This window comes from Phyllobates terribilis, unplaced genomic scaffold (assembly GCF_046119375.1).
Source record: "Phyllobates terribilis strain yellow unplaced genomic scaffold, ASM4611937v1 Scaffold_2__4_contigs__length_985480577, whole genome shotgun sequence".
Lineage (NCBI taxonomy): Eukaryota > Metazoa > Chordata > Amphibia > Anura > Dendrobatidae > Phyllobates > Phyllobates terribilis.
The window spans coordinates 711,620,787-711,644,287 of NW_027362762.1; positions in this window are offsets into that span (position 1 = coordinate 711,620,787).

Sequence of the window (23,501 nt, forward strand, 5' to 3'; positions counted from 1 at the left end):
ATGAGAGCAGGTGCTCCGTCACTAGGATGTATAAGAGAGGGGACAGAGGACATCCCTGCCTTGTCCCATTGGTGATTGTGAAAGGTGATGAAAATGTTCTGACGCACCCCCTGGGCCTTGGGACACCCGGAGCCGGACCCTTTTTGGTGAATGCTGGTGGTTGTAGTCTTCGTGGCGGCGATCCGGTTCCGTGGCTCAGGGCAGTCAAACCAGTGGCGGAACTATTTATGTGGTTTTGATGTTTACGCCACCCGTGGATTGCGGTCAGAGTGAACCGCCGCTACAGGGCAGACCGCTAAGGCTGGTGTTGTGGGTGCAGCAGAGCGTAGCATAACTCCCCACGGGAGGAGTATAGCCTCAGGGCAGTGTATGCGGAGGATGGGGGTGATGGTGCAGGGCAGCAGCAGTAACGACACGGAGTCAGTGATGCAGTTCAGGGCCTTTACTCACAGTTCTTATTATCCAGACCACGTCTGCAGGTAACGGCTGCCCACGTCGTACTGTGCTCACCAGGTGAGGGGCTCAGACAACTCCCAGATAACTTTGGAGCGCTTCACAGGACCCCCTTTGTGTGTCCTTTGTCTGGCCTTTCTTACCAACACTTCTGTCCGGCTGCCTCGGGCCTCCTCTTGGTAAACTTGGCGCCAGTTTCCCTGACCCTATGTGGTGCCTTCCTAGCGGGTGGAGCAAGGGGCTGCGCCACATAAAATGTCAGAGCCTCCGGTTTCTAGCTGAGGGTCGTTTCCTGCCTCCACTAGTTCGGAGACCGGTCTCCCCCTTTGGCCTGACCCCTCCACGCAGGTGGATTCGGGCGTGCGGTGGCGACTCGCCCGTCCGCACCCATGGGATCCCTTCATTCCTCGTTCCTGGAGCCTTCTCCGCTCCTCTTCCTTCCTTCTCCCTCTTGCAGGCCTGGGCCTCTGTTACTAGGCCCGCCTCCGGAGCAGAGCTCATGCAGAGCCCCTGCTCCCTGCCACTTCTGCTCAGACTTCTCTGCACTGAACTAAGATGGTGCCCACCTTTTATACTCCCTTCTCAATGCACCCAGGAACTGCTTCCTCCCTGCTCCTGCACTGCAGGGTTCCCCTTCCTCAGTGTTCCCTCCCCCCACTCCAGCCAGGGACAGGGACTGTCGTGCCCATCTCAGGGGCATATTGGTCGCCCTGCCCCACGGCAATGTGGTGTAATGCATGCAGGTGTCGGGTCCTGATCCACACTCCATCCTTATCTGAGAGTGAGATATCACACCTCTGGGTGAGGTGCAATACGTCTGTAGCAACCGAGCCCTCGGTGCTACAGTTCCATTTATCTTCAGCCTAGGTGACGTATTGTGATACAGGGCCGTGATTTTGGCTATAAAAGGGTCCCCTAGACCCCTACCCCAAGCTTTTTAAGAGAATCATATATGGCGTGCCAGGAGACTCTATGGAATGCTTTCTCAGCATCCAACGAGAGTATCTACTTACAAATTTTTAACTGCATCTAGCCCAGGAAATACTTTGTGCCTAGTAGCAGTGTCTGCTAGTCAGCGGATTATCCCGGCTGTTAAGCAAGCTACACCACCTGTAGTTTGGACACTTAATTTTTTCAAAGGAAATGCTTCGGGACCACGGGATACTTAGTGAAGAGCATCAGGAGGCACCCCAAGGCATAGGGGCTGGGACTGGCACTAGGATGCCTTGCGGTGGACAGCCGAGCTCGATCCTTATAAAAGCTTTTTAACTGCAGCAGCTTTAGTGGACGCTACTGGAGCTGGAATTACGCGGCTGCTGGCATGAGACTTGCCCTCCAATAGATCCTTGTAAATGGATTTAAAGTGTATTCATTCAAATTAGAGGGACAATTTAAATTAAAAAGCTTAGAGCTGCCTCCACCACAGGGGGGCTCTCTCGACCCACCAGCGGACAGGCACCAGTATTGGGAGAGGGGGGCTGGCCGTCAGGGTTCACCGCGGCTCTGGCACAAACCCGGCGACACGGAGGTGGCACGGGCAGGAGCGGACTGGCCGTCTCGGCTTCTCACTTTTTGGATTTTAGAAGGGCATGACATGCCTATATCTGTGTCTCCCCCTCCTTTTACTCCTCCACCTCTTTTCTTTTCGCATGACTATATGTACTTGTCACTTTTCCATGTGTTAGTTGTGTCTTCTGAGCAGTTTGTCAGCTTTTGGACACCTTTGAAGGTGTTTTCTATGTGTTTCTATGTGTTTTTGTTTGCCTGCCATTGGTTTTAACGGTGTTCGAAGGTGTTCGACGAACAGTTCGACGAACAGTTCGGCGAACACACGGGTGTTCGACGAACCGAACCGAACTCGAACACTACGGGGGTGGCTCAACACTACTTATTATGCCTCTACTAATAACCCACATCATTATTCTAGTTATCAGTTCCGTCAGCTTCTATGTATCTTCACACTTCCTACTCGTTATTTATTATTCTTCTGTGAATGCAATTATTCCGAATAACTTTCGACCCCTTGCATTTCATTGCAATCTGTATAGTTTCATCTGACTAAAGCAACTGAGGGCTTTCAGAGCAGACAGAGCTTTTAGTGGTGTACATAAATATAAAAATAAAGTGTTTAATTAGCCACTTTTTTTTCACAAAGGCAAATATGTACAACACTTACAATATATTTTTATAATCTACCATAATTTATACTATATTTATACTACAACTGGAGAAAAATTACATGAACCGCACATCCAAAAATCATACAATGAGCTAATGCCGCAAGAAAAAAATTTACAAAACTGAACATGAGGTTCTTGGTTTAACATTCTGATCAGCCTGTATAAAGCCCACTGCCACGTCACAGTGAACCTCTCAGAGTGTCCCTAACCTTAAATATCTGGCTCCGTGCGCAAACCACCATCACAGCAACAGTGCACCAGTAGAGCGGACAAAATGGTGCCTCAGAGCACCCTTGCTGCAAGGCTGAGTCCCCATGACTTCTGGTCACACCACCCCCGAGGCACAAACCACAGCTTCAATGACTGCTACACAGCACCAACTAGCAGAGTGTCCTTAAGGGGGTTGTCCCGTCAAAAAGAAAAGTTAACCAGGAACTTGGAGCTGTAATAAAAAACATACACATTTATATTCACATATCGGCACCCAACTGGATCCAGTGCTGTCCACTCCATGGCCTGCGCTGACACAGGAACATGAGACTTAATCATTCCTTCTGCAGCAGGACCGCTGCAGCCTGTGGTTGGCTGCAGTGGTCAGGTGACCAGAATAGTGCATCCTCAGAAAAATGTCTCCTCTTCTTATTAGAACAGATCACAAAGCAGCCAGTGCTAGATCCAGGTGGGTGCTGATAGGTGAGTTTATTTTTTTTTACCGCTATAAGCCGCTATGAACTTTTCTTTTTGCACAAACAGCCCCTTTAATTAACCCCATAAATAATAACAATTTAAGTCAACAAGGTTAAGATCATTATTAAAGGAAATCTGTCACCACAGTTGACCTATCTAAATTATTAACATGAACATATATAGACTGTTGAAAAAAGTCCTCTTTGTATGCCTCATATCAGATGCCTTGCTGTTGATAAATCATCTTATATCACTTCATGTAAATGACCTCTTCCAGGCTCTGGGGAGGATGTTGCCTGGAAAATAACTGCCTCCAGAGCAAATTTTATATTCAGTCATGGCCGAAAGTGTTGGCACCTTATTATTGCAATTACACATGTTTTGTTATACACATGTTTATTTCTTTTGTGTGTATTGCACCAACACAAAAAAACTGAGAAAAAAAAGGCAAATTGGACATCATTTCACACTAAACCCCAAAAAGGGCTGGACAAAATTGCTGGTGAGAATAGGCTTGACCGCAGGTAGTCACCACATACCCCTCCAGGGCAGCCCCTGGGTCTGTAGCTGCTGACCGGAGGGTCAGAGGCGTGTTACAGGGGGGCAAAGACAAAGCAAAGTCAGACCGTCCGAGATCAGGACAGGCAGCACAGGATCAATTGGAATAGCCAGGGCCTGGAGCGGAGAGATCAGACAGGATGGGTAGGCAAGCCGGGTCAAAAATGGAGAATCAATACACGCAAACGCACAAACAGGACACTAGCAGACAAACTAGCTAGGAACCAATGTTCAGGCAGGGAGTGGTAGGTGGAGCTGCCTGATATAGACCCTAATAGCACAGGATAGGCCGGGGTAGCTAATCTCTGTAGGACACAGCATAGTTAAATTCCTGCAGAGACTGGCTACGCCACCTAAGGCTAAATGGAAGTCACATTCAGGTGCAGCATTGCTACATGAAGTAGCCTCAGTGGGATGGCTAGACATGAGGATCAACCGCATGGTGAGCAGAGCGGCGCTGGGAAGGCCTGCGGAGTCACTGCCGTGACACAAGTGTAATTGTAGTAACTTTGTGGGAGAAATACTTCATTTTTTGGAACAATTTCAAGGGTTCCAACACTTTCGGCCATGGCTGTAGAAGTGAAGTTATCAGTGTGATGTGTAATGGCCGCTCTCTGCTCTCCTGATCTCACTGCAGAGCTGTGTGTGAATATAACTGACACATCTGCAGGTTCCTCTCAGCTTCTGCACTCTACGTCACAGAGAGACAGTGCTACAATATTGTTGCAATCCAGCAGAGCTCAGAGAGCTGCAAAAAAGGTGTTTGCAAGAAGACAAATTTAATTTCTCCTTTTCTGTGTTAGTTACTTGTCTCACACTGGTTACTCCCCCTTTTATTTAAGATAATCTCTGGAGTCAGATTCTCATGCAGATCAATGTCCAGCCCATAGTCCTGAACCATTTACATATAAGAAAAACATGGATTTCTCTGGAATTAGACATCATATGGCAGGTATTATTTTATTCAGCTTCCTGTGACCTACATGCCCATATAGACTGCTTAGGAGGATTGATTATACTGACAGACTCCCTTTAATAATAATGATCAATTTTATGCCCATAAAATTGGAGAGGGTAGTTGGTGAAAATATATATCCGCAATTACACTTATTGTTTTATATAACATGATGTGCTGTTATACATTATGTATGCCAGTAAAACCTGGAATAGTATATAGTATTTTATAACATTTATAAAATAGTTTTAATAGTTATTTAAGCTTTTTAAAAGGAATATCAAGTTAAAAAAATAATTATTCTTAATATATCTTTTTAGTTATCAGATATCCCCTCCTGTTTCAGATTCTGATGTCTTGTCCTGTCTTGAGAGGTGTACCTATCCTGTGGTGAGCCATCTTATGCTCAATATGAGGAAAGAGTTTCATGTATCTTTGTATCATCAGGGCTATATTTAAGGGGGACTGGCCGACAGGCTTATTTCAATAGTTAATTCAGCCTCTTTTTCTGCCTGTACATTGGCTGGGAGGTTTTGAAAGGAGCAGTAAGCCAACCCCCTTCATATATTTATACTTTTTTTGAACTACACAACTATTTAAAATTTTTCACTTATCCACTTACTAATTGGTAATGAGATTCACCAGTCCCTGACCCTATTAGCAAGTCAGAAACGGGAAGGATTTGAATGGATGGTCAAGCAGTAATTCTACCTCCCCATATACCTGTATTGGAGGTACAAATAATAGCTTTCATACAACTCCATCTCTTTGTGGATGTACTGATGAGGAGGGATTAGTGATGATTAAGCATGCTCGTTACTCGAGATTTACGAGCATGCTCTGGTGTTTTCCGAGTATCTTCAGCGCATGCTCAGGTGTTATTGACGCGCCCCCTGGGCCGTGGGGTACTCGATGCCGGGCTGGTCGTTGCTAGGGTAGATGTCACAGTGGCGGTGACCCGGTCCGTGACCCAGGGTGGTCAGTAAAAAGGGGAATTTTATAGTTTTTATGTATGCAATTCGTGACGCCACCTGTGGTATGCGGCTATATGTAGCCGCAGCTGCAGCACAGGTCCTCTGAAGCTGGTATTTGATGCAGCAGAGTTGGTTTGGCTCTACACAGGTAGAGCTTAGCTCTAGGGTAGTGTAGAAATGTTGTAGATGTTATAGGTGATGCTGGGCGTTGTAGTGCAGGGGTGATGGCACAGTTAATAATCAGTCCACAACTCAATGGCGGTTTCCTCTTATGTTTACTTGCGGTGATCAGGCAGACCGGGACACGGGTGCTGGCTAGAAGTGGTAGTCTGGGCAGCCTGGAAGCAAGTAAGGAATCCAATGCGCCAGGTGGAGTTATAGGCCTTCCCTTTTGCACTAATCTCTCTGGCCCTGCTGCTTGTAGCTGTGCTGTGGCCCTTGTCCCTGAGCACAACGTCCTTGTGCTCACCCGCATGGCAGGCAACTCGGGCCATGCTGATGCGTCGCTCCCACGTGCCGGTGCTGGGCCCTGTGGTGCTGCTGAGCCTCCAGGCATCTGGTGGGGCCAGGAGACCTGCAGTCTCCTGCCCTCCGGTTTCCGGTCTTTCCGTGCTCCTATCCTCAGGGGTGAACTGCCGCGCAGCTCCACTCCCTAGGTCTTTCCTCATCGACGTCCTGACTTCATCTCCTCTCACTAACTCTTACTAACCCCGCCTCCAGATCCCAGTTGCTAAGGGGAGGAGCTCCCCTTGCTGGTCTGCATCCAGGAAAGTGTTGCATGTTAGTATACCTGACTAGGTGACCCCTGCTTGCTTCCAGGCATGGCATCACCTCTTGTGAGGTAGGCAATGCCACTGTGGCAACCGGACTCCTGGGGTGCCACATTCCCCCCTAGTTAACTTCAGTACTCCCAGACTGAGGATACCTTTTAAAATTAACAATAACAATCCACGTTACAAACAATGTACAAAGTCAAAAATTACAAAAAACAAACTAGAATTGGAAACAGTCATTGCGGCGCTTAGACTTTACACCACAATCAGGGTAACCAAAATTTGGCTGGTGGGAAGCGCATCAACCCACTTTGTGTATCGTCCCTGGGCATGGCTTCAGGGCACTCTTTCAGTGGGCCTGGTCTTCAGCCACGCCTGCGGTTTATTTTCTTGGCCAATTACTAACTATTTTCAATATTGTCCTGACCACACCTAGTCCTGTGGTCCAATTGTCCATAAATTTAACAAATATATATATTTCTAGCATTATTTAACGATTAAAACTATTTATAACATACTCTTTAGTTATCTTACACTTTAGTTCATCCAGCGGGCAGGGAGCTGACCTTTAGTACTTTGGGTCGATCTACGTAGTACATTTGTTGTCACTGACCTACCCTGGTCTCTAGTGTCTACCCCTGGTGTGGTGGGTTCAGTGTGAACTACACTACAGGTAGTCTGAGATAACACCGGTAGGCTTGGTAATCTCCTACGAATTCTTTGGCTCACTCTGGGTACGACAGGTTCACTGCTAGCAGAGGGTAGATTCTCCTAATCTGCTGCTGATGAAGCATCTGTCTCTTGGGCCGACTGGTCTTCCAGATGTTCTGGAGCCTCTGCAGCTTCCGGTGAGGCCGCTTGGAGGAAGGTCAGGACCGGTACCACAATGCTCTGTTCACCTGCATCCAAGAACGGGGAAATGCTCCAAGGACTGTCTGGACCGTTTCTTGCACCCCTTCTGTGGGCTGAGGGCTGTCTTGGTCTTCTCTGTGTTTCAACTATTCAGGACATATCTTCAAGTGGTCTCTTGAAACTGCCGTTGAAGTTTCCCCTCCATCTTTGCTGATGAGGCACACCTTGGTGTTATCGTAATTTGAGGGTAGGATGGTGTATGGCTCAACCTCCCACTGGTCATCTAACTTGTGGACTCGTCTTTTCCTCTTAAGCACTTGTTCTCCAGGTGACAAGGGAACTGCAGGCGCGTGCTGATTTTAAGTTTTCCCCTGCTTCTGTCTCACCTGGGACAAACTTCTCTCCACACATTCTTGCACCTTGCGGTATTGTTGCTGCCGCTCTGTATCCCAATCTGCATCTGGTGATGTCGTCTCTGGTGTTAAGACTCCCATGTCTAAGTCAATGGGTAGCTTACCAGGTCTTGCTCTCATCAGGTAAGCGGGTGTACAGTTGGTGGAGTTCACCGGGATGTGGTTATATAGGTCCACCAAATCTGGTAACTTCTCTGGCCACAGGCTACGTTCTTCAAGGGGCAACATCTTCAACAGGTCTATTACCACCTGGTTCATCTTCTCACACAACCCATTGGTCTGGGGATGATACGGCATCGTCCAGATTTTCTTGCAGCCATACAAGTTACAGAATTCCTGGAACACCTCTGCTTCAAAGGCTGGACCTTGGTCGGTAAGCACTCGTTCAGGGTAACCGTGCGGGCGACAAAAGTGCTGTTGGAACGCTTTGGCTGCCATCTGAGCCGTCTGGTCTTTCACTGGCACTACTACCAAGAACCGGGAGTAGTGGTCTACTATGGTGAGAGCGTAGACATAGCCTGACCGGCTTGGGGCTAGCTTCACATGGTCCAAGGCTACCAGTTCAAGTGGTTGTTTGGTGATTATGGGCTGCAGGGGAGCCCTCTGGATATGACTGTCTTTCCGTCTCAGGTTGCATGGACCACATTCTCGACACCATCTCTCGATTGCTTTCCTCATGCCAACCCAGTAGAATCGCTCACGCAGCAGGACTTCCAACTTCTTCCACCCGAAGTGTCCTGCTCCATCGTGGTACGCTTCTAAGACAATTGGCGCATCCCACCTCTGGACTACCACCTGCCATACCAGTTCGTGTGTCCAGGAGTTGATGCTTCTTCGACACAGCTTTTCTTCGTAGATGAACAGTTTGCCCTTCTCCTTCCACAACTGTTGGGTCTCCTGTGGAGCATCTGGATCAGGGTGCGAGTCAGCTTGTGTCAACAACTCCTTTACCAGGCAGACAGCCAGGTCGCTATCCTGTGTCTCTGCCCATCCATGGTGGGGCAATGGGTTGAACGTGGCCTCTCTGTTGGCGGAGCGCTTGTCCCTCACACAGTGGGAGCACTGGGTCACCCCGTGACGATGGAAAGTGGGTAGCTCTATCTCCACCAGCTCTTCAGGGTCTTCTCCCCCATCTGGCAAGTTGGGCATCCTGGACAGTGCATCAGCATTTGTGTTTTTATGCCCCGCCTGATACTTGCTGGTAAACTCGTAGTTAAACAGTCAGGCCATCCATCGTTGCTCTAGGGCACCAAGCTTTGCAGTCTCCAGGTGCGTCAGCGGGTTGTTGTCTGTGAAGACTGTAAATCTGGAGCAGGCGACGTAGTGTTTGAAACACTCTGTTACAGCCCAGACTATGGCTAAAAACTCCAACTTGGAGCAACTATAGTTGTCGGGGTTCCTTTCCGTAAGGCGGAGCTTCCTGCTGGCATAGGCAATCACTCTGTCAGCCTTGCTGTACCTGGGACAGCACCGCTCCCAATCCCATGTTACTAGCTTCCGTATGAAGTATAAAAGGTTGGCCATAGTCGGGGTAGGCCAGGACCACGTCTCCAGTAAGAGCCATTTTCAGTCGATTTGTCTTCTTGTTTACCCCATTTGAACGGAGGTTTCGGGTTCTTGGCCTTCTTGGACTAGCCCACTAAGAGGTAATGCATGGGTGCTGCTATCTTGGTGAAACCCTTGATGAATCTTCTGTAGTAGCCCACCAGCCCGAGGAACTGCCGCACTTCCTTGATAGTGTAGGGTCTTGGCCAGTCCTTGATCACGGTGACTTTTTCAGGGTCTGGTGCTACACCTTCGGCGCTTACCACATGACCTAGGTACTGCACCTTGGGCTTCAACAGGCAGCACTTGGATGGCTTTACCTTCAGGTCAAAACCAGAAAGGGCTTCGAACACCTCGGCCAGGTGCTCCAGGTGGTCTTCATATGTCATTGAATAGACAATTACATCGTCTAGGTACTGCAGGACGGTTTCAAAGTTTTTGTGTCCTAGGCAACACTCCATTAACTGCTGGAAGGTTCCTGGGGCATTGCAGAGCCCAAATGGCATGCAGTTGAACTCTCTGAGGCCCATTGGTGTTGTAAACGCGGTCTTTTCTCTGTCCGCCTCTGCCACAGGAATCTGCCAGTACCCACTGGTGATATGCAAAGTGGAGAAATAGTTAGCTGATCTCAATGCTGCTAATGATTCCTCAATTCTGGGTAATGGGTAGGCGTCCTTATGCGTAATGCAGTTAATCGGCCTGTAATCCACACACATCCTCATTGTACCATCTTTCTTTCTAACGAGAACTAATGGAGCTGCCCAGGGGCTACAACTATCTCTGATCACCCCAGCCTCCTTCATCTCCCATAACATTCCTTTGGCACATTGATAGTGAGCTGGGGGTACAGGCCGGTACCTCTCTTTAATGGGCGGATGATCTCCTGTGGGGATATGATGTTGGACCCCTTTTACCTGCACAAAGTCTAGTGGATGTTTGCTGTAGACTCGCTCATATTCTTGGACCACCCGGTATACTCCATGCTTTTGGTGCAAAGAGGTGCAGTCAGTGCCTACTTGTAGCTTCTGACACCAATCCTCCATCCGCCCCTTGGAGCCATTATCCTCCGCCGGTTTGGATGGAGGCAAGGGTTCCACTGTCTTTATTGCGTTGTTACTGACAGTGAACAGCTTAGCAAGGGTAGCATACCGGGGTAAATGGACCTCTTTCTCCCCACAATTCAGGATGCGTATCAGTACTCTCCCCTTGCGGACATCGACTACCCCCCTGGCTGTCAAGATGGTGGGCCTACTGTCAGAGTACACGAGTTCTACCAGGGCCTCATAATCTTGACTCCTGAGACCTATTGCTGCCCGACACCATATTATCATTTCACTCCTACGGGACATTGCAATGGGGAATGGATCACTCATCCTGACACTGCCAACTACTCCACCAGACAGCTCTACCTGTTGTCTTTTCATCAGGGCTCTGATTTCCTTCTGGAAAACTAGCTGCTGACTGGAACTGGCAGCCTCTGCGACCTGTTGCAACAAAAGAATAATTTGTCCAAGACAATTTTCTATCACATTGGTGCCTAAGGTTATCATAGGGTGACTTTTTTGGCGATCAATTTCAACAATAATCATTCCTTGTGATGGCAATTCTACTTTGCCAACTTTTATGGTCACCTCTTTATACCCCACCTGAGGCAAGGGCTGACCATTGCTGGCATAGATACTAAGATGTTCACCTGGACGGAGGGTAATGTCTGAATCAGTCCAGTATTGTTTGTAAAGGATATATGGCATCATTGTCACCTGGGACACAGTGTCCAGCAGTGCGCTCATCGGGATGCCATCAAGCATGACAGGTAGGACCGGTCGTCCTCCAACGTACTTGTCTCGCCAGCTTTGTGGGCCTGGTCGCCTTACTCCTGGAAGTTAGCCCTCTGCCCCAGGGGTTGCTCGTTTAAATTACAGAATCTTGTGAAGTACACCGCCTTTTGACAGCGGCGGTAGATGGGATGTACGTCCTGGTCGTAGCCATCGCTGTTCCTCTCTCTGGTCGGTGGAATTCTTCTCTGTCGCCGTCATGGGACGTCATCTGGACTGGAAGCCAGCTGGATCTTTTCCTTTGGAGACACTTGCATGGCCTGCACGATTTTAGTTAGTGTAGCCACACTTTTGGTCAGCTCCTGGACCTGAAGGCGCAGGTCTGCAGATGGATCATTATCTAGGGTCTGCGCGTCAGCCTCCATAGGTGCTGGGGGAAAGGACGCCACCTCCTGGTGGTATGTGATAGCTGGACGCCGGAGGGATGCAGTGCCACTTGGGATTGATTCTCGCAGCACCCGGATGGCTCTGTCTTTAAATTGTGCAAAGTTCTGATCAGGATTTTGCAGAGCCATAATGCGCAGCTGTGTCCTGTGAGCACCAGACAGGAGCCCCTCAATAAACTGCTCAGTTAGCAATCTGTCCTCATCTCGCACACTGTCAGGGTCTACCTGTTTGATGGCCCGCAGCGACTCCTGCAGGTTTAGAGCATAGTCCCGTACACTGTCATGCACCCTCTGTTTGCACCCGTAGAACTTCATCTTTATTTCTGCTGCGGTGCGGGTGTCAAAGGTATCCTTCAACCAGGCCATTATTTCCTTGACAGTGCCTTTGTCCCTGCCCGGCCAGGACTTCACCTCTCTGGGCTGCACCGATTAGCTGTCCTATGAGGATGCTGACTTTTTGCTCCTCAGACAGGGGGTACACTTTAAACAAACTGCGCAGTCTCTCCTCAAAGTCATTCAGGATGTGCGACTCCCCTGAGTACTGGGGCAACCACGCCGCCCCTGGTATATTCGGCATTGATAACGGCATTACAGTGGCGGCGGCCGCGCCCGCGGCTGAATCCTTTCCCATGCTGGGCATCTTCCTCCCCCCCTAGTGAACCTCAGCCAGGGCCTGGGCGTCTGCTGACGTACCAGTATGCTGCTCTGCAGGCGGAAGGATCTCTAACCCGGGGGTTCCAGATCGGGGCTTCTTGCTTCCCCTCGGCGGGTGGCAAACCACGTGATAATACCGTTTAGTAAAGTCTATGGTACACAGGACCCGGTTATACCGGGCTTCGTGAATCCTGTTCGTGACGCCAAGTTGAAGCGCCCCCTGGGCCGTGGGGTACTTGGTGCCGGGCCGGTCGTTGCAAGGGGAGATGTAACGGGGGCGGTGACCCGGTCCGTGACCCAGGGTGGTCAGTAAAAAGGGGAATTTTATAGTTTTTATGTATGCAATTCGTGATGCCACCTGTGGTATGCGGTTATATGTAGCCGCCGCTGCAGCACAGATCCTCTGAAGCTGGTATTTAAAGCAGCAGAGTTGGTTTAGCTCTCCACAGGTAGAGCTTAGCTCCAGGGCAGTGTAGAAATGTTGTAGATGTTATAGGTGATGCTGGGCGTTGTAGTGCAGGGGTGATGGCGCAGTTAATAATCAGTCCACAACTCAATGGCGGTTTCCTCTTATGTTTACTTGCGGTGATTAGGCAGACCGGGACACGGCTAGAAGTGGTAGTCTGGGCAGCCTGGAAGCAAGTAAGGAATCCAATTCGCCAGGTGGAGTTGTAGGCCTTCCCTTTTGCACTAATCTCTCTGGCCCTGCTGCTTGTAGCTGTGCTGTGACCCTCGTCCCTGAGTACAACGTCCTTGTGCTCACCCGCATGGCAGGCAGCGCGGGCCTTGCTGATGCATCGCTCCCACGTGGCAGTGCTGGGCCTTGCGGTGCTGCTGAGCCTCCGGGTGTCTGGTGGGGCCAGGAGACTTGCAGTCTCCAGCCCTCCGGTTTCTGCTGCTGGGCCTTCGGTGCCCCACAACCTCGAACTCCGGTGTCCGGTCTTTCCGTGCTCCTATCCTCAGGGGTGAACTGCCGTGCAGCTCCACTCCCTAGGTCTTTCCTCATCGACGTCCTTACTTCAACTCCTCTCACTAACTCTTACTAACCCCGCCTCCAGATCCCAGTTGCTAAGGGGAGGAGCTCCCCTTGTTGGTCTGGAGCCAGGAAAGTGTTGCATGTTAGTATACCTGACTAGGGGACCCCTGCTTGCTTCGAGGCATGGCATCACCTCTTGTGAGGGAGGCAACCGGACTCCTGGGGTGCCACATTATGTTTCAGTCACGCTGTGCTCATGATTTGCAACTGTTTGACAGCTGTGACAAAGTCACTGGCAGAATACTGGAGGGGAGATACGTGTCTCTGAGACTTTTTGCTTCAGTGATGTAAAACATGGAGATTTCTCCTGCACATTAGGTGCAGAGAGGGTTAATAGCCAGAGATACTAGGGCATGCTTTACAGGTGGATAGCTAAGTGCTGCGAGGGAAGCTATCCACCCTATATCCACTCCATGGCATGGTTTAGGGGCTATAAAAAGCCTGCCTTTTGACTCAAGAGGTGGTCAGTATCTGGAGGCCAGCTTCAGAGAGAGGAGCATGTCTTTGAGTGGCCGGACGCCGGCCGGTGCAAGGACTTTGCTGGACTCTTTTCTTATTTTGTTTGCCATTAGGCTGGATGGGCTGTGTTTCTGTTCATGAACATTACATTGGTTTATGCTGCTCAAATAAACAAACTGAAAATTTAAAGAGACAGTGTTCCGTTTATACCTCATTGAATAGCCGAGTCAGCTGATCTACCATACAGCTTTAATACATGTGAGGAATGCCTGTTTCCTAGGCATTCCTCACATGTATTAAAGCTGTCAAACATTCGCAAATCATGAGCATGGCGTGACTGAAACATAACACCCGAGCGCGCTGAAGATAGTCGGTGAGCACCCGAGCATGCTCGCCGAAAGGGTTAACAGAACATACTCTCTCATCACTAGGAGGGATGAGAGACCTAAGTCTAACTTTCTAGTGATCTCATTGATAGGATAAAAGTGTTAATGACTAGAATACCCCTTTAGGATTACTGACTCATCATGGTAAAGACCTTGGCATTGATAGATGGTTCAGCCCTTTTATATAATTGGCATCCCTTTACAGAAAACATAGGCTTTTGTACAGCATCATTGTTTCTCAGTGTTCTTGCTCAATCTGCAGTAAAATATTCCCTGTAGTGATTTGCTTTATTGAATGCTCTGGTCAGTAAAATCAGCTGTAAGAAGGAAAAAAAAAATCAAAGCCGGCAACATCAATAAAGCTGATTAAGGCTGCGTGCAATGAGTAGCAATGACCCCAAAGGTATCATGAAAATGAACTCAGGAACAGAACTCGGATGTGAAGGCCATTCAAATCCTTCCCATCGGGAAGAAAATGCTGTCATTGCCAGTACCTTATCCCCGCAGCGTCTATAAAAAGTTATGTTTGTTTTATACTCAAATTCATTCATAGCACTTTACAAGATTAAATATTAGTATTACCCTATTATAACAAGTCCACTTTTTATCTACCTCCTGAGGATATTTTGATAGTCTGCAAACCTGTGTTAACTTATGGCCAGAATTTGGTATGTGCATTAAATTAATAGGCAAAAGCACCATTCTGTACTTGTGAACAGTATCAATGTTTGCTGTGCTCTAGTTATAGCATTCAGGAGCGGATTAAAGCCCCGGCAAGTTCTGACTGTGTAGACCCCCCTCAAGTCAACTGACGGGTCATATGCTATATGACAGGTTATGTGACAAACAGATGCTCAAGTGTACATTAGGAAGACAATGAAAGGACAGCGAAAATGTGCTGTTTGTATTTCACCAAATAAAAATATTTTCCATATGCTTTGCACAACCTATGTCATTTGACTCAACATGAATACAAACTCCACTCCAGACTAATACAAAACATACAACACACAGAAACATTAGTCATTGCATACAACAACGGAGGACACTATTAAGGGATGGAAAAAAAAGCAAAAGTGGAGGCAACACTCAATGTATTCACGTAAAAACAAATGTGCAGTTTTATTCACCCATTTAAGTGCATATAGATAGGTAATTAACTTCCTCATTTTTTTCTCTTGGAGCCCTTGAGTGCTGCCTTCATTTTTGCTTTTTTGCTAAACCAAAGAACTTTCTTGGCTTTCTGAACTTTCTGATATAGAAGGGACTGCACAACTGACTGAACAGTGCTGTTTCTTTTATTTACTAATGAAGTATGATGCTATACATAATAAGGCAGGACACTATGCAATTATGAATGCCATTATACATAATAAAGGAAGACACTGTATTCAACGAGGGTTGTCACTAAACTGTGCATAATAAGAGAACTATGTAATAAGGAACCGCACTATACACAATAAAGGAAAACACTGTGCAATAATGGATAGTTCTATAGATAATAAGCAGCCAAATATTTATATTTGCTAGGAGGTGATTAAATTAGCAGATGGTGCTGGGAGTGTGGTTCCAACCATGTGGCCAGAATAATCTGCTACAAGTGCAATAAAAGTTGCATACTGGGCACAATTCTAATAAGACACATCTCTGAGGAAAGAGAGGCTCCTGAGTTAATGAAAGTGACAAAAAGAGCACCTATCTAGGGAGTTGAGAAAAGACGCCTGGATGTTGACCAATGGACAGAAATTAGTTTTGTCCAGGAATTGAATGAATACTATTTCCAGTTGGAGAACTCCCCAAAACATTGCTTCTCATCTTGAGTGTCTACAACTAAGCTGTTGAAAAAAATTATATTCTTGTTATTTTCAACTAAAATAATGGCCTCTATAGTCATTGAGGAAATTGAATAAGAATGGTTGTTGCCTTATTGGCGAAGGACTGTTCTCTGTTTGCAGTGTCAATATTACACTGTAGGAAGATTGTGCTGATGGGAGGTCTGTGAATGGAAGTGGTATAGCAGCCAAGAGATCCACAGATGTACTCAGTATTACCCTTCAAAGCTTCAAAGTCACTTGTGCACCATCCTGAGTGATGCATAGTTGGGGCAGGCTGTAGTATAAGGCAGCCCTCCAGAGAACCATGGCTGCATAGTCGTGCATAGCCTATATTTTGTCATAACTTCACTCAAAAATCTTACGTAATCACTGTATAGCTGTGATGTTCAATTTAAAATAATCAATTGAACTGCAACATCTGTCTCTTACTTTTTACCCACTGGATCATACTTTTGAGATATCACAATACCTAACACTAATGAAATAGACTATATATTTAAGTTGCTTTTCGGAAATCAATTCCTTATGCAAATTGGCTTGCCCTGGTTTAAAATAATTAAAAGAGGTATTACTTACTCTCCACTGCTCCAATGACACCTCTCCAATGTAGATGGCAGAGGCCACCGAACTCAGTGATTGGCTGTAACAGAGATGGGCTGTAGGTGTGATGTCATTGCTGCAGTGTGCAAACAAAGACCAGAGTAGCAATGGAGAAGCATTGATGGAGCAGCAGATGGAGCGTAACAACTCTTGATATTATTTCAACTTAGTGCAAGCCAATAGAACAAAGAAGGAAAATGCCTTCAATATAAATGTATCTCCATAAGAAGAAAAGTTTCCAAAGGAAAGAATCACTGGAATACATTTACTTTCACAAATAATACTCTAGTAGTTGGGACTGTCACCTGGTTTCTAAAGAGTAGGGCTTTTAGGAAGCTTTGTTTCTGGCTGTCACATTGATATATGACCCACCTCTGCTTTACTGAACATATTTTTTTCTACTTTCAGAGTCTTCATGAGAGGAAGGCAATTCTAGATCTCTGACATAAGGAATGCTGATGTCAGATTAATGTGGTGAATGCCTAATGAGATACAACTTGGAACATTTAACATTCATTTTGCTAGGAAAAAATATCTCTGAATACTACATTATTTATTTTTTTCTCATATCAAGCAAAGCCTAATTTTGCACAGATTGGAAATGTAAATGCATGGCCCAATTTCCAGATCCTTTATGAATAATGCATTAGTCAATACATTTACCCAGTGTAATCTGCGCAACCTATAGAGCTGGAGGAGGAATAAGTGCATGGGTGCTGAAATGAAATGAATAACTAGTGGATGAACACATAGGTTTCAGCATTGTAAAAATATGATCTCAATGCTTTACCGCTACAAACTAGGTGACTTTCTTGAATGTCATCTTTCTTTCTCTATTTTTTATTTTGCCATGATACTAGTTGCATTTATTTATTATCTAAGCAGAATTCCTCTCTGGAGATGCAAAAGTGTTTCATAGCACCATAGTTCAGGTGAGACTCTTATGTAATAAATCTGTATTTTCTATAAACATACTGAGTATAAGGCTTTTTCCATGGTCAATATTTTGTGATATAGAAATGTCATATTTAACCCTTTGTGCATTCTGTCTGGAAAATAAGGGGATGAGAGAGATTTGACTTATGTTCAGACAGCGCTGTAGACTGACCATCTATAATGTTTGATGGATTGAAGAAGAAGAAGGCAAAGACTGCAATACTACTGTGTGAATGAATCACTATTTTCCAGTATAGGGTTGAGTGCTGTTCAGCCTTTCTATGGTTTTAGATCATTGTAGGGATTTATTTAGCCTTGGGTAAAAATGATGGCAATTCATATGTTATGTCATTCACTTTTATATTAAGAAGAGTACTCTAAGAGCCTATTAAAAGGAACAAGGATGAAATTAATTAAAAGCAGATCCAAGTTCCTAATTCCCTAACCATACCACAACTACTGGATTGATTGTGCATACGGTATACAGATTATATGACAAATCACAAAATCAAGTTTAGTTTTTTTTAAGCAGGTAATCTCATGCAACTCAGTCAAGAACAAAGGTAAGAAAAGACATCTATTTTTCTAGAACATGAGTGAAGGGGTTATGGACCATTGCCCCTTCACTCATGTTCTAGTGCTTAGTGGGAGTCCCAAACCTTAGGAATTCTAAGGAAATTTTTATCAATGGTTAATCCTGGAAAGCTTTATTAAAATTGTTAAAAAAAAACAAGTCAATGAATTCTCCTCTGGTAGGACACAATCTTCTAAGTTTTCTTGATATTCCAGTAACAGTTTGCGGTATAAGGACCTTTAGCTATTGTGAAAACAAGGCTCAGTTGTCTACACTACTCCCCACAGACTATATAGTTCTGTCATAACTGGGACAGGGAGTGGACAGACCCCATGTACAGCCGGTTCAGCCGTACAAACCCAAGGGAGAATTGGCTTGCTCAGCTGACGTTAACATTGAGTGACATAATGCCTTATTGGTTTGGTGGTACCAAAAAAGTTTAAATTCACCCTTTAGAACTGCCAATATCCAATCTCATTAATTGATTCCCCAAGTTACTTGAATGATGGTAAGAGAACAATAAAGGATTTTTTAATTCTACAGTATGATGATTACAATTGCTTAACATACACACAATTTTCGCAACTGTTGGACTTCTATAAATATAAGTAAGTCAAGATAAAAGTGTCACGCTAGATATGGAGAGAACCCAGCGCATAATAACGGGAAAAGGAGAGGGAGCCCTACCACTAGGGAAAGTAAGAGTGGAGACCCCTAAACAGATCTAAACAACAAACCTTAACTCCCCTATAGACCCTAAATAGGTTCTGCATCTATCGCCGAGCAGGAAACCTGGCCCTAGTGAACCCTAAGCCTAGGCCCTAGGTAGGGAGTGAGAGGTGTGAGCACTGAGTCAGCCTCACTACCAACTAAAGTACACACAGGGAAAACAAACAGTTGAATACACTTAGCTCCAAGAAGACACCAGAGAAAGCACGGCAACAATCCACAAAGGAATTTCAAGGTAATTCTAGCTAACTACTAGAATCCCAAGCCTGAATAGGTATAACACACTATTACCAGCAACTCTCTGAGCAAACTAAGTATATTTAAGGACTCAGCAAGGAAGTGCTCATTAACAGCAGAAATGTTAGGATACCTCAGGGTCCTAAAGGGAAAGGTATAATGCCCAAACAAGGTGAGGATCACCACTGGGTCCTAAAGAGAGGAATCATAAAAAGGATAAGGGAGATGTTTGTATGGCCAAACGCAGCAACCTTCTACAGCTGGACACCCCTGGCACACCCGTGACAAAAAGGAATGCTTTACTTATAATTTCTTTCCTGTTTCCCATTTGTAACTCTATAAACCTATCACACTCATTAACCCTAGATCTTTTTCGCTCAAAACTCTTTTGATGTAACCGCTTATTTGAATAGTTAGCTATCAAGCTATATGATGCTAAAAAATTGTTACTGCTAAAACAACTGTATTGCCCAGGGGAATGGGGTTACTCGGAGCCCGGGCCTTGTTACTGGGGATGTCGCTGTAGTCGGCTCCTGGCCCGTACTCTGGGCCTCTCTTTTGAAAGGATGGACAAATTAAATGAAAGTTCATGACGCCACCTGTGGTATCTGGTGAGATTCACCAGCGCTGCGGCAGTCCGCTGAGGCCGATGATAAGGCAGCTCGGTGGTATAGCTCCCCACAGGTGGAGCTAGGCCTCAGGGCAGCGTATGTAGAGGGGAGCGCAGGATGAAGAGGCCAGCCAGGCCTACGGAAAGACAGGCAAACACACACAGTTCTCTTCAGTACCTTTTACTGATGGAATTCAGGCACATCCTGGAGCACTGTAGGGTGGAGTGTGCATTGCCGGATTCTCCCCCAGGGAGCGGGGATAGGGCCTCCTGATTCTTGTCTTTGTGTGGTAAGTTTCTGACCTGCCTGGAGCTAGGCCTAACTTTGTCTCTGTCCTACACTGGCTGACGTTGTGGTAGGGCCTTCTCTTGGAGTGCACGCTCCCAGCTTGCGGGGCCTATGTGTCTCCTGGCTCTGTTACGTATCAGCACTTTAGTGGTCCTGGGACCTGTAGTCCTCCAGGGATTCCGCTTGTACTTTACTGGGTCATAGAGATCCCGGTAACTTCGGACCCGATGTCCGGTATTCGTTTCGGGGTGAGCCGGTATAGCTCCTCTGCCCCCACTGCTACTAACTCTCGACTCGCCTTCGGCCATGCTCGGGCCCTCTCTAGGCTACTCACTAACGGCAGCTTGCCATGCTTCACCGCTCTTAACGGCGTCGGCACGCCTTGGGCTCTAACTGATTAAAGCCACTTGGGTCAGGACTGGGCTGGAGGCTTAGCTTACCTCACACAGCAACCTGGGTTCTACTCTGTACACTTGCTCTTTGTGCACTCCAGCCTAGACTCCCTCTACCTAGCTCCACCTCCCCTCTTTATATCCCTAACGGGCTCCCTCTGGTGGTCTGAGGTGGGAGGTGAAGGTGTGTGTGTGCTTAGAGAGCCCTCTGGTGGATGAATCCTTTATTACACCCTCCTAGGATCTGTGGTACCAAGCACAGCTGAGCGCCACACAACCTCTATCTGCAGTATACAAAATTCATGTAGTCGGGCCGCTACTTCAAACTTACAGAAGTTTTCTGGTGAGTAACATTATTGGACACAATGCCTAGATTAGGTTAGATAAATAAAAAAAAAGATGATGCTATTAGCCGGTCCCCAATTATTGCTGCAGCAATTATGTAACTGTTACAAGTACATAAAACCACTGCAGCCAATCACTTGTTTGCAGCAGATCACTGCTGTGATCAGTAATCGGCGGAAGCAGTCACATGTCCTTATGAAGGGAATGTAATCAATCACTGGAGCAGTAACTAGAGACTTGGATGACTGAAGGACTAAGCAGCATTAAATCAGGTGTGGTAAGACTGGTGCAGTTTTTTGTGCTTTTTTTTTTAAACCAACATCAGTTTCAAACCACTAACTGTAACATCTTAGTGGGGAATACTTGTTCAGGAACCAATCTATCAGCCAGATTTGGAAGCTGTCTTGTAACTCCCACCTCGGCCCCATCCGAAAAATTTTGTTTGTGGCAAACCCACTTATGAATCTGAATGTTTAACCAAGATTATGCCAGCAATCAGTAGCAATTGCTGCATCAGAAATGAGTGGTGTGTTAAGTATACAAAAAAAGATAATTAAAAAATATGGCCAAAATAAACCTTGTCTTTAAATGCATTACCCTTTCACGCGCTGTACTGTCTACACACAAGTACAGCACAATAACAAGTTCAGAAACTGAGCTCAAGCCATCGGCAATTGCGGAGAGGAGGGTCAATTTTTGCACCGGGGCTTATTGCAGTCTGTGTTCCCTTCAGCCTTTGCAGTGCAGCGATTCCATTTTTCTGATCTGTAGAGGTTGCAATATAAGGTTATCAACAGACCCTCCCTTTAAATGGGTTATCCCATCACCAGATATGGATAATGATCTATCCTTTGGATTGGTCATCATTATCAGATCCACAGGGTCCAACCCCCCAACGATCCTCTGTTATTAGCTCAGGATGGATGTAAACACATTGAGTAGAGCTGCATTGCTCAGTTCATTCAATGTGTAGAAGCTTCTGAAAAGTTGCTGTTCTGCAGTAACCTAAAACTTCTGATACGCATTGAATGGAGATGATCTATTTAATGTGTTTATATCCTGCCTCCTTCAAAGCTGCTGAGTGTTCGACCCCCACTGATCTGATACTGATGACCAATCTAACAGATAGGTTAATAACTTGAGGTCCGGACAATGCGTTTAAGAAGAGTGTCTTGTGATAATCATATCCTGCTACCTCTACTTATCATGAGAATGGAGTAATAGTATTAAAGACACATTTTTATCTGAAAATAATGAGTTTGTAACATTTTATCCAGCATTTGCTAACAATGATTTTGTCTATTGCAAGTAAATTGACAGCGTCACATGCAATCTGAATTGTACCTCTTAGTCACTTGTTCTCTCCCACTCTGTTTTTTCTCTTATAAAAAGAGATCCTTATTAATATTCACTTGGATTCCATTCAGAGTGCAGATTCCAATGAAAGTCATCATACAGTGCCAACCATTTCATCTGTCTAACCTGTATTATTTAATTTGATTCTAAAATTAACATTGATTTAATAAAACAGAAAGCAACTGCAGCTATATCACACATAATGATCTCCCAACCAGAGATAGACGAGGACGTCTTAAAAATATATATGTCGTTTTATTATCAATAACAAAAATGTAAAAAAGGATAATAGCACTATTATCCACTATTATAAACTACAATTATGCAATATGTCAAGGATAACAGCTGGGGAAATCCCGCAGATCCCACCCAATTTTTCAAGGATCACAACTGGGTGAATCACACAGATCCCACCGCTGCCACCAATTTGTCAGGGAGAATGGAAGAGGAATCACACAGATTCCACCACTGCCACCAATGTGTCAGGGGAACACAGTCGGCTGCCTCAAATCGTCAGGACAATTACACAATTGACCGAAAAGTGATAGACCACGGCTGTTCTCACTACTAGGCCAGTTATTAGGAAATTCACAGTGAGCTTATAGTATAAACACATTTGATTCCAACATCTGGAATATATACACTGCTCAAAAAAATAAAGGGAACACTCAAATAACACATCCTATATCTGAATGAATGAAATATTCTCATTGAATACTTTGTTCTGTACAAAGTTGAATGTGCTGACAACAAAATCACACAAAAATCATCAATGGAAATCAAATTTATTAACCAATGGAGGCCTGGATTTGGAGTCACCCCCAAAATTCAAGTGGAAAAACACACTACAGGCTGATCCAACTTTGATGTAATGTCCTTAAAACAAGTCAAAATGAGGCTCAGTATTGTGTGTGGCCTCCACGTGTCTGTATGACCTCCCTACAATGCCTGGGCATGCTACTGATGAGGCTGTGGATGGTCTCCTGTGGGATCTCCTCCCAGACCTGGGCTAAAGCATCCGCCAACTCCTGGACAGTCTGTGGTGCAACGTGACGTTGGTGGATGGAGCGAGACATGATGTCCCAGATGTGCTCAATCGGATTCAGGTCTGGGAACGGGCGGGCCAGTCCATAGCTTCAATGCCTTCATCTTGCAGGAACAGCTGACACACTCCAGCCACATGAGGTCTGGCATTGTCCTGCATTAGGACCAACCCAGGGCCAACCGCACCAGCATATGGTCTCACAAGAGGTCTGAGGATCTCATCTCGGTACCTAATGGCAGTCAGGCTACCTCTGGTGAGCACATGGAGGGCTGTGCGGCCCTCCAAAGAAATGCCACCCCAGACCATTACTGACCCACTGCCAAACCGGTCATGCTGAAGGATTTTTCAGGCAGCAGATGACTCTCCACGGCGTCTCCAGACTCTGTCATGTCTGTCACATGTGCTCA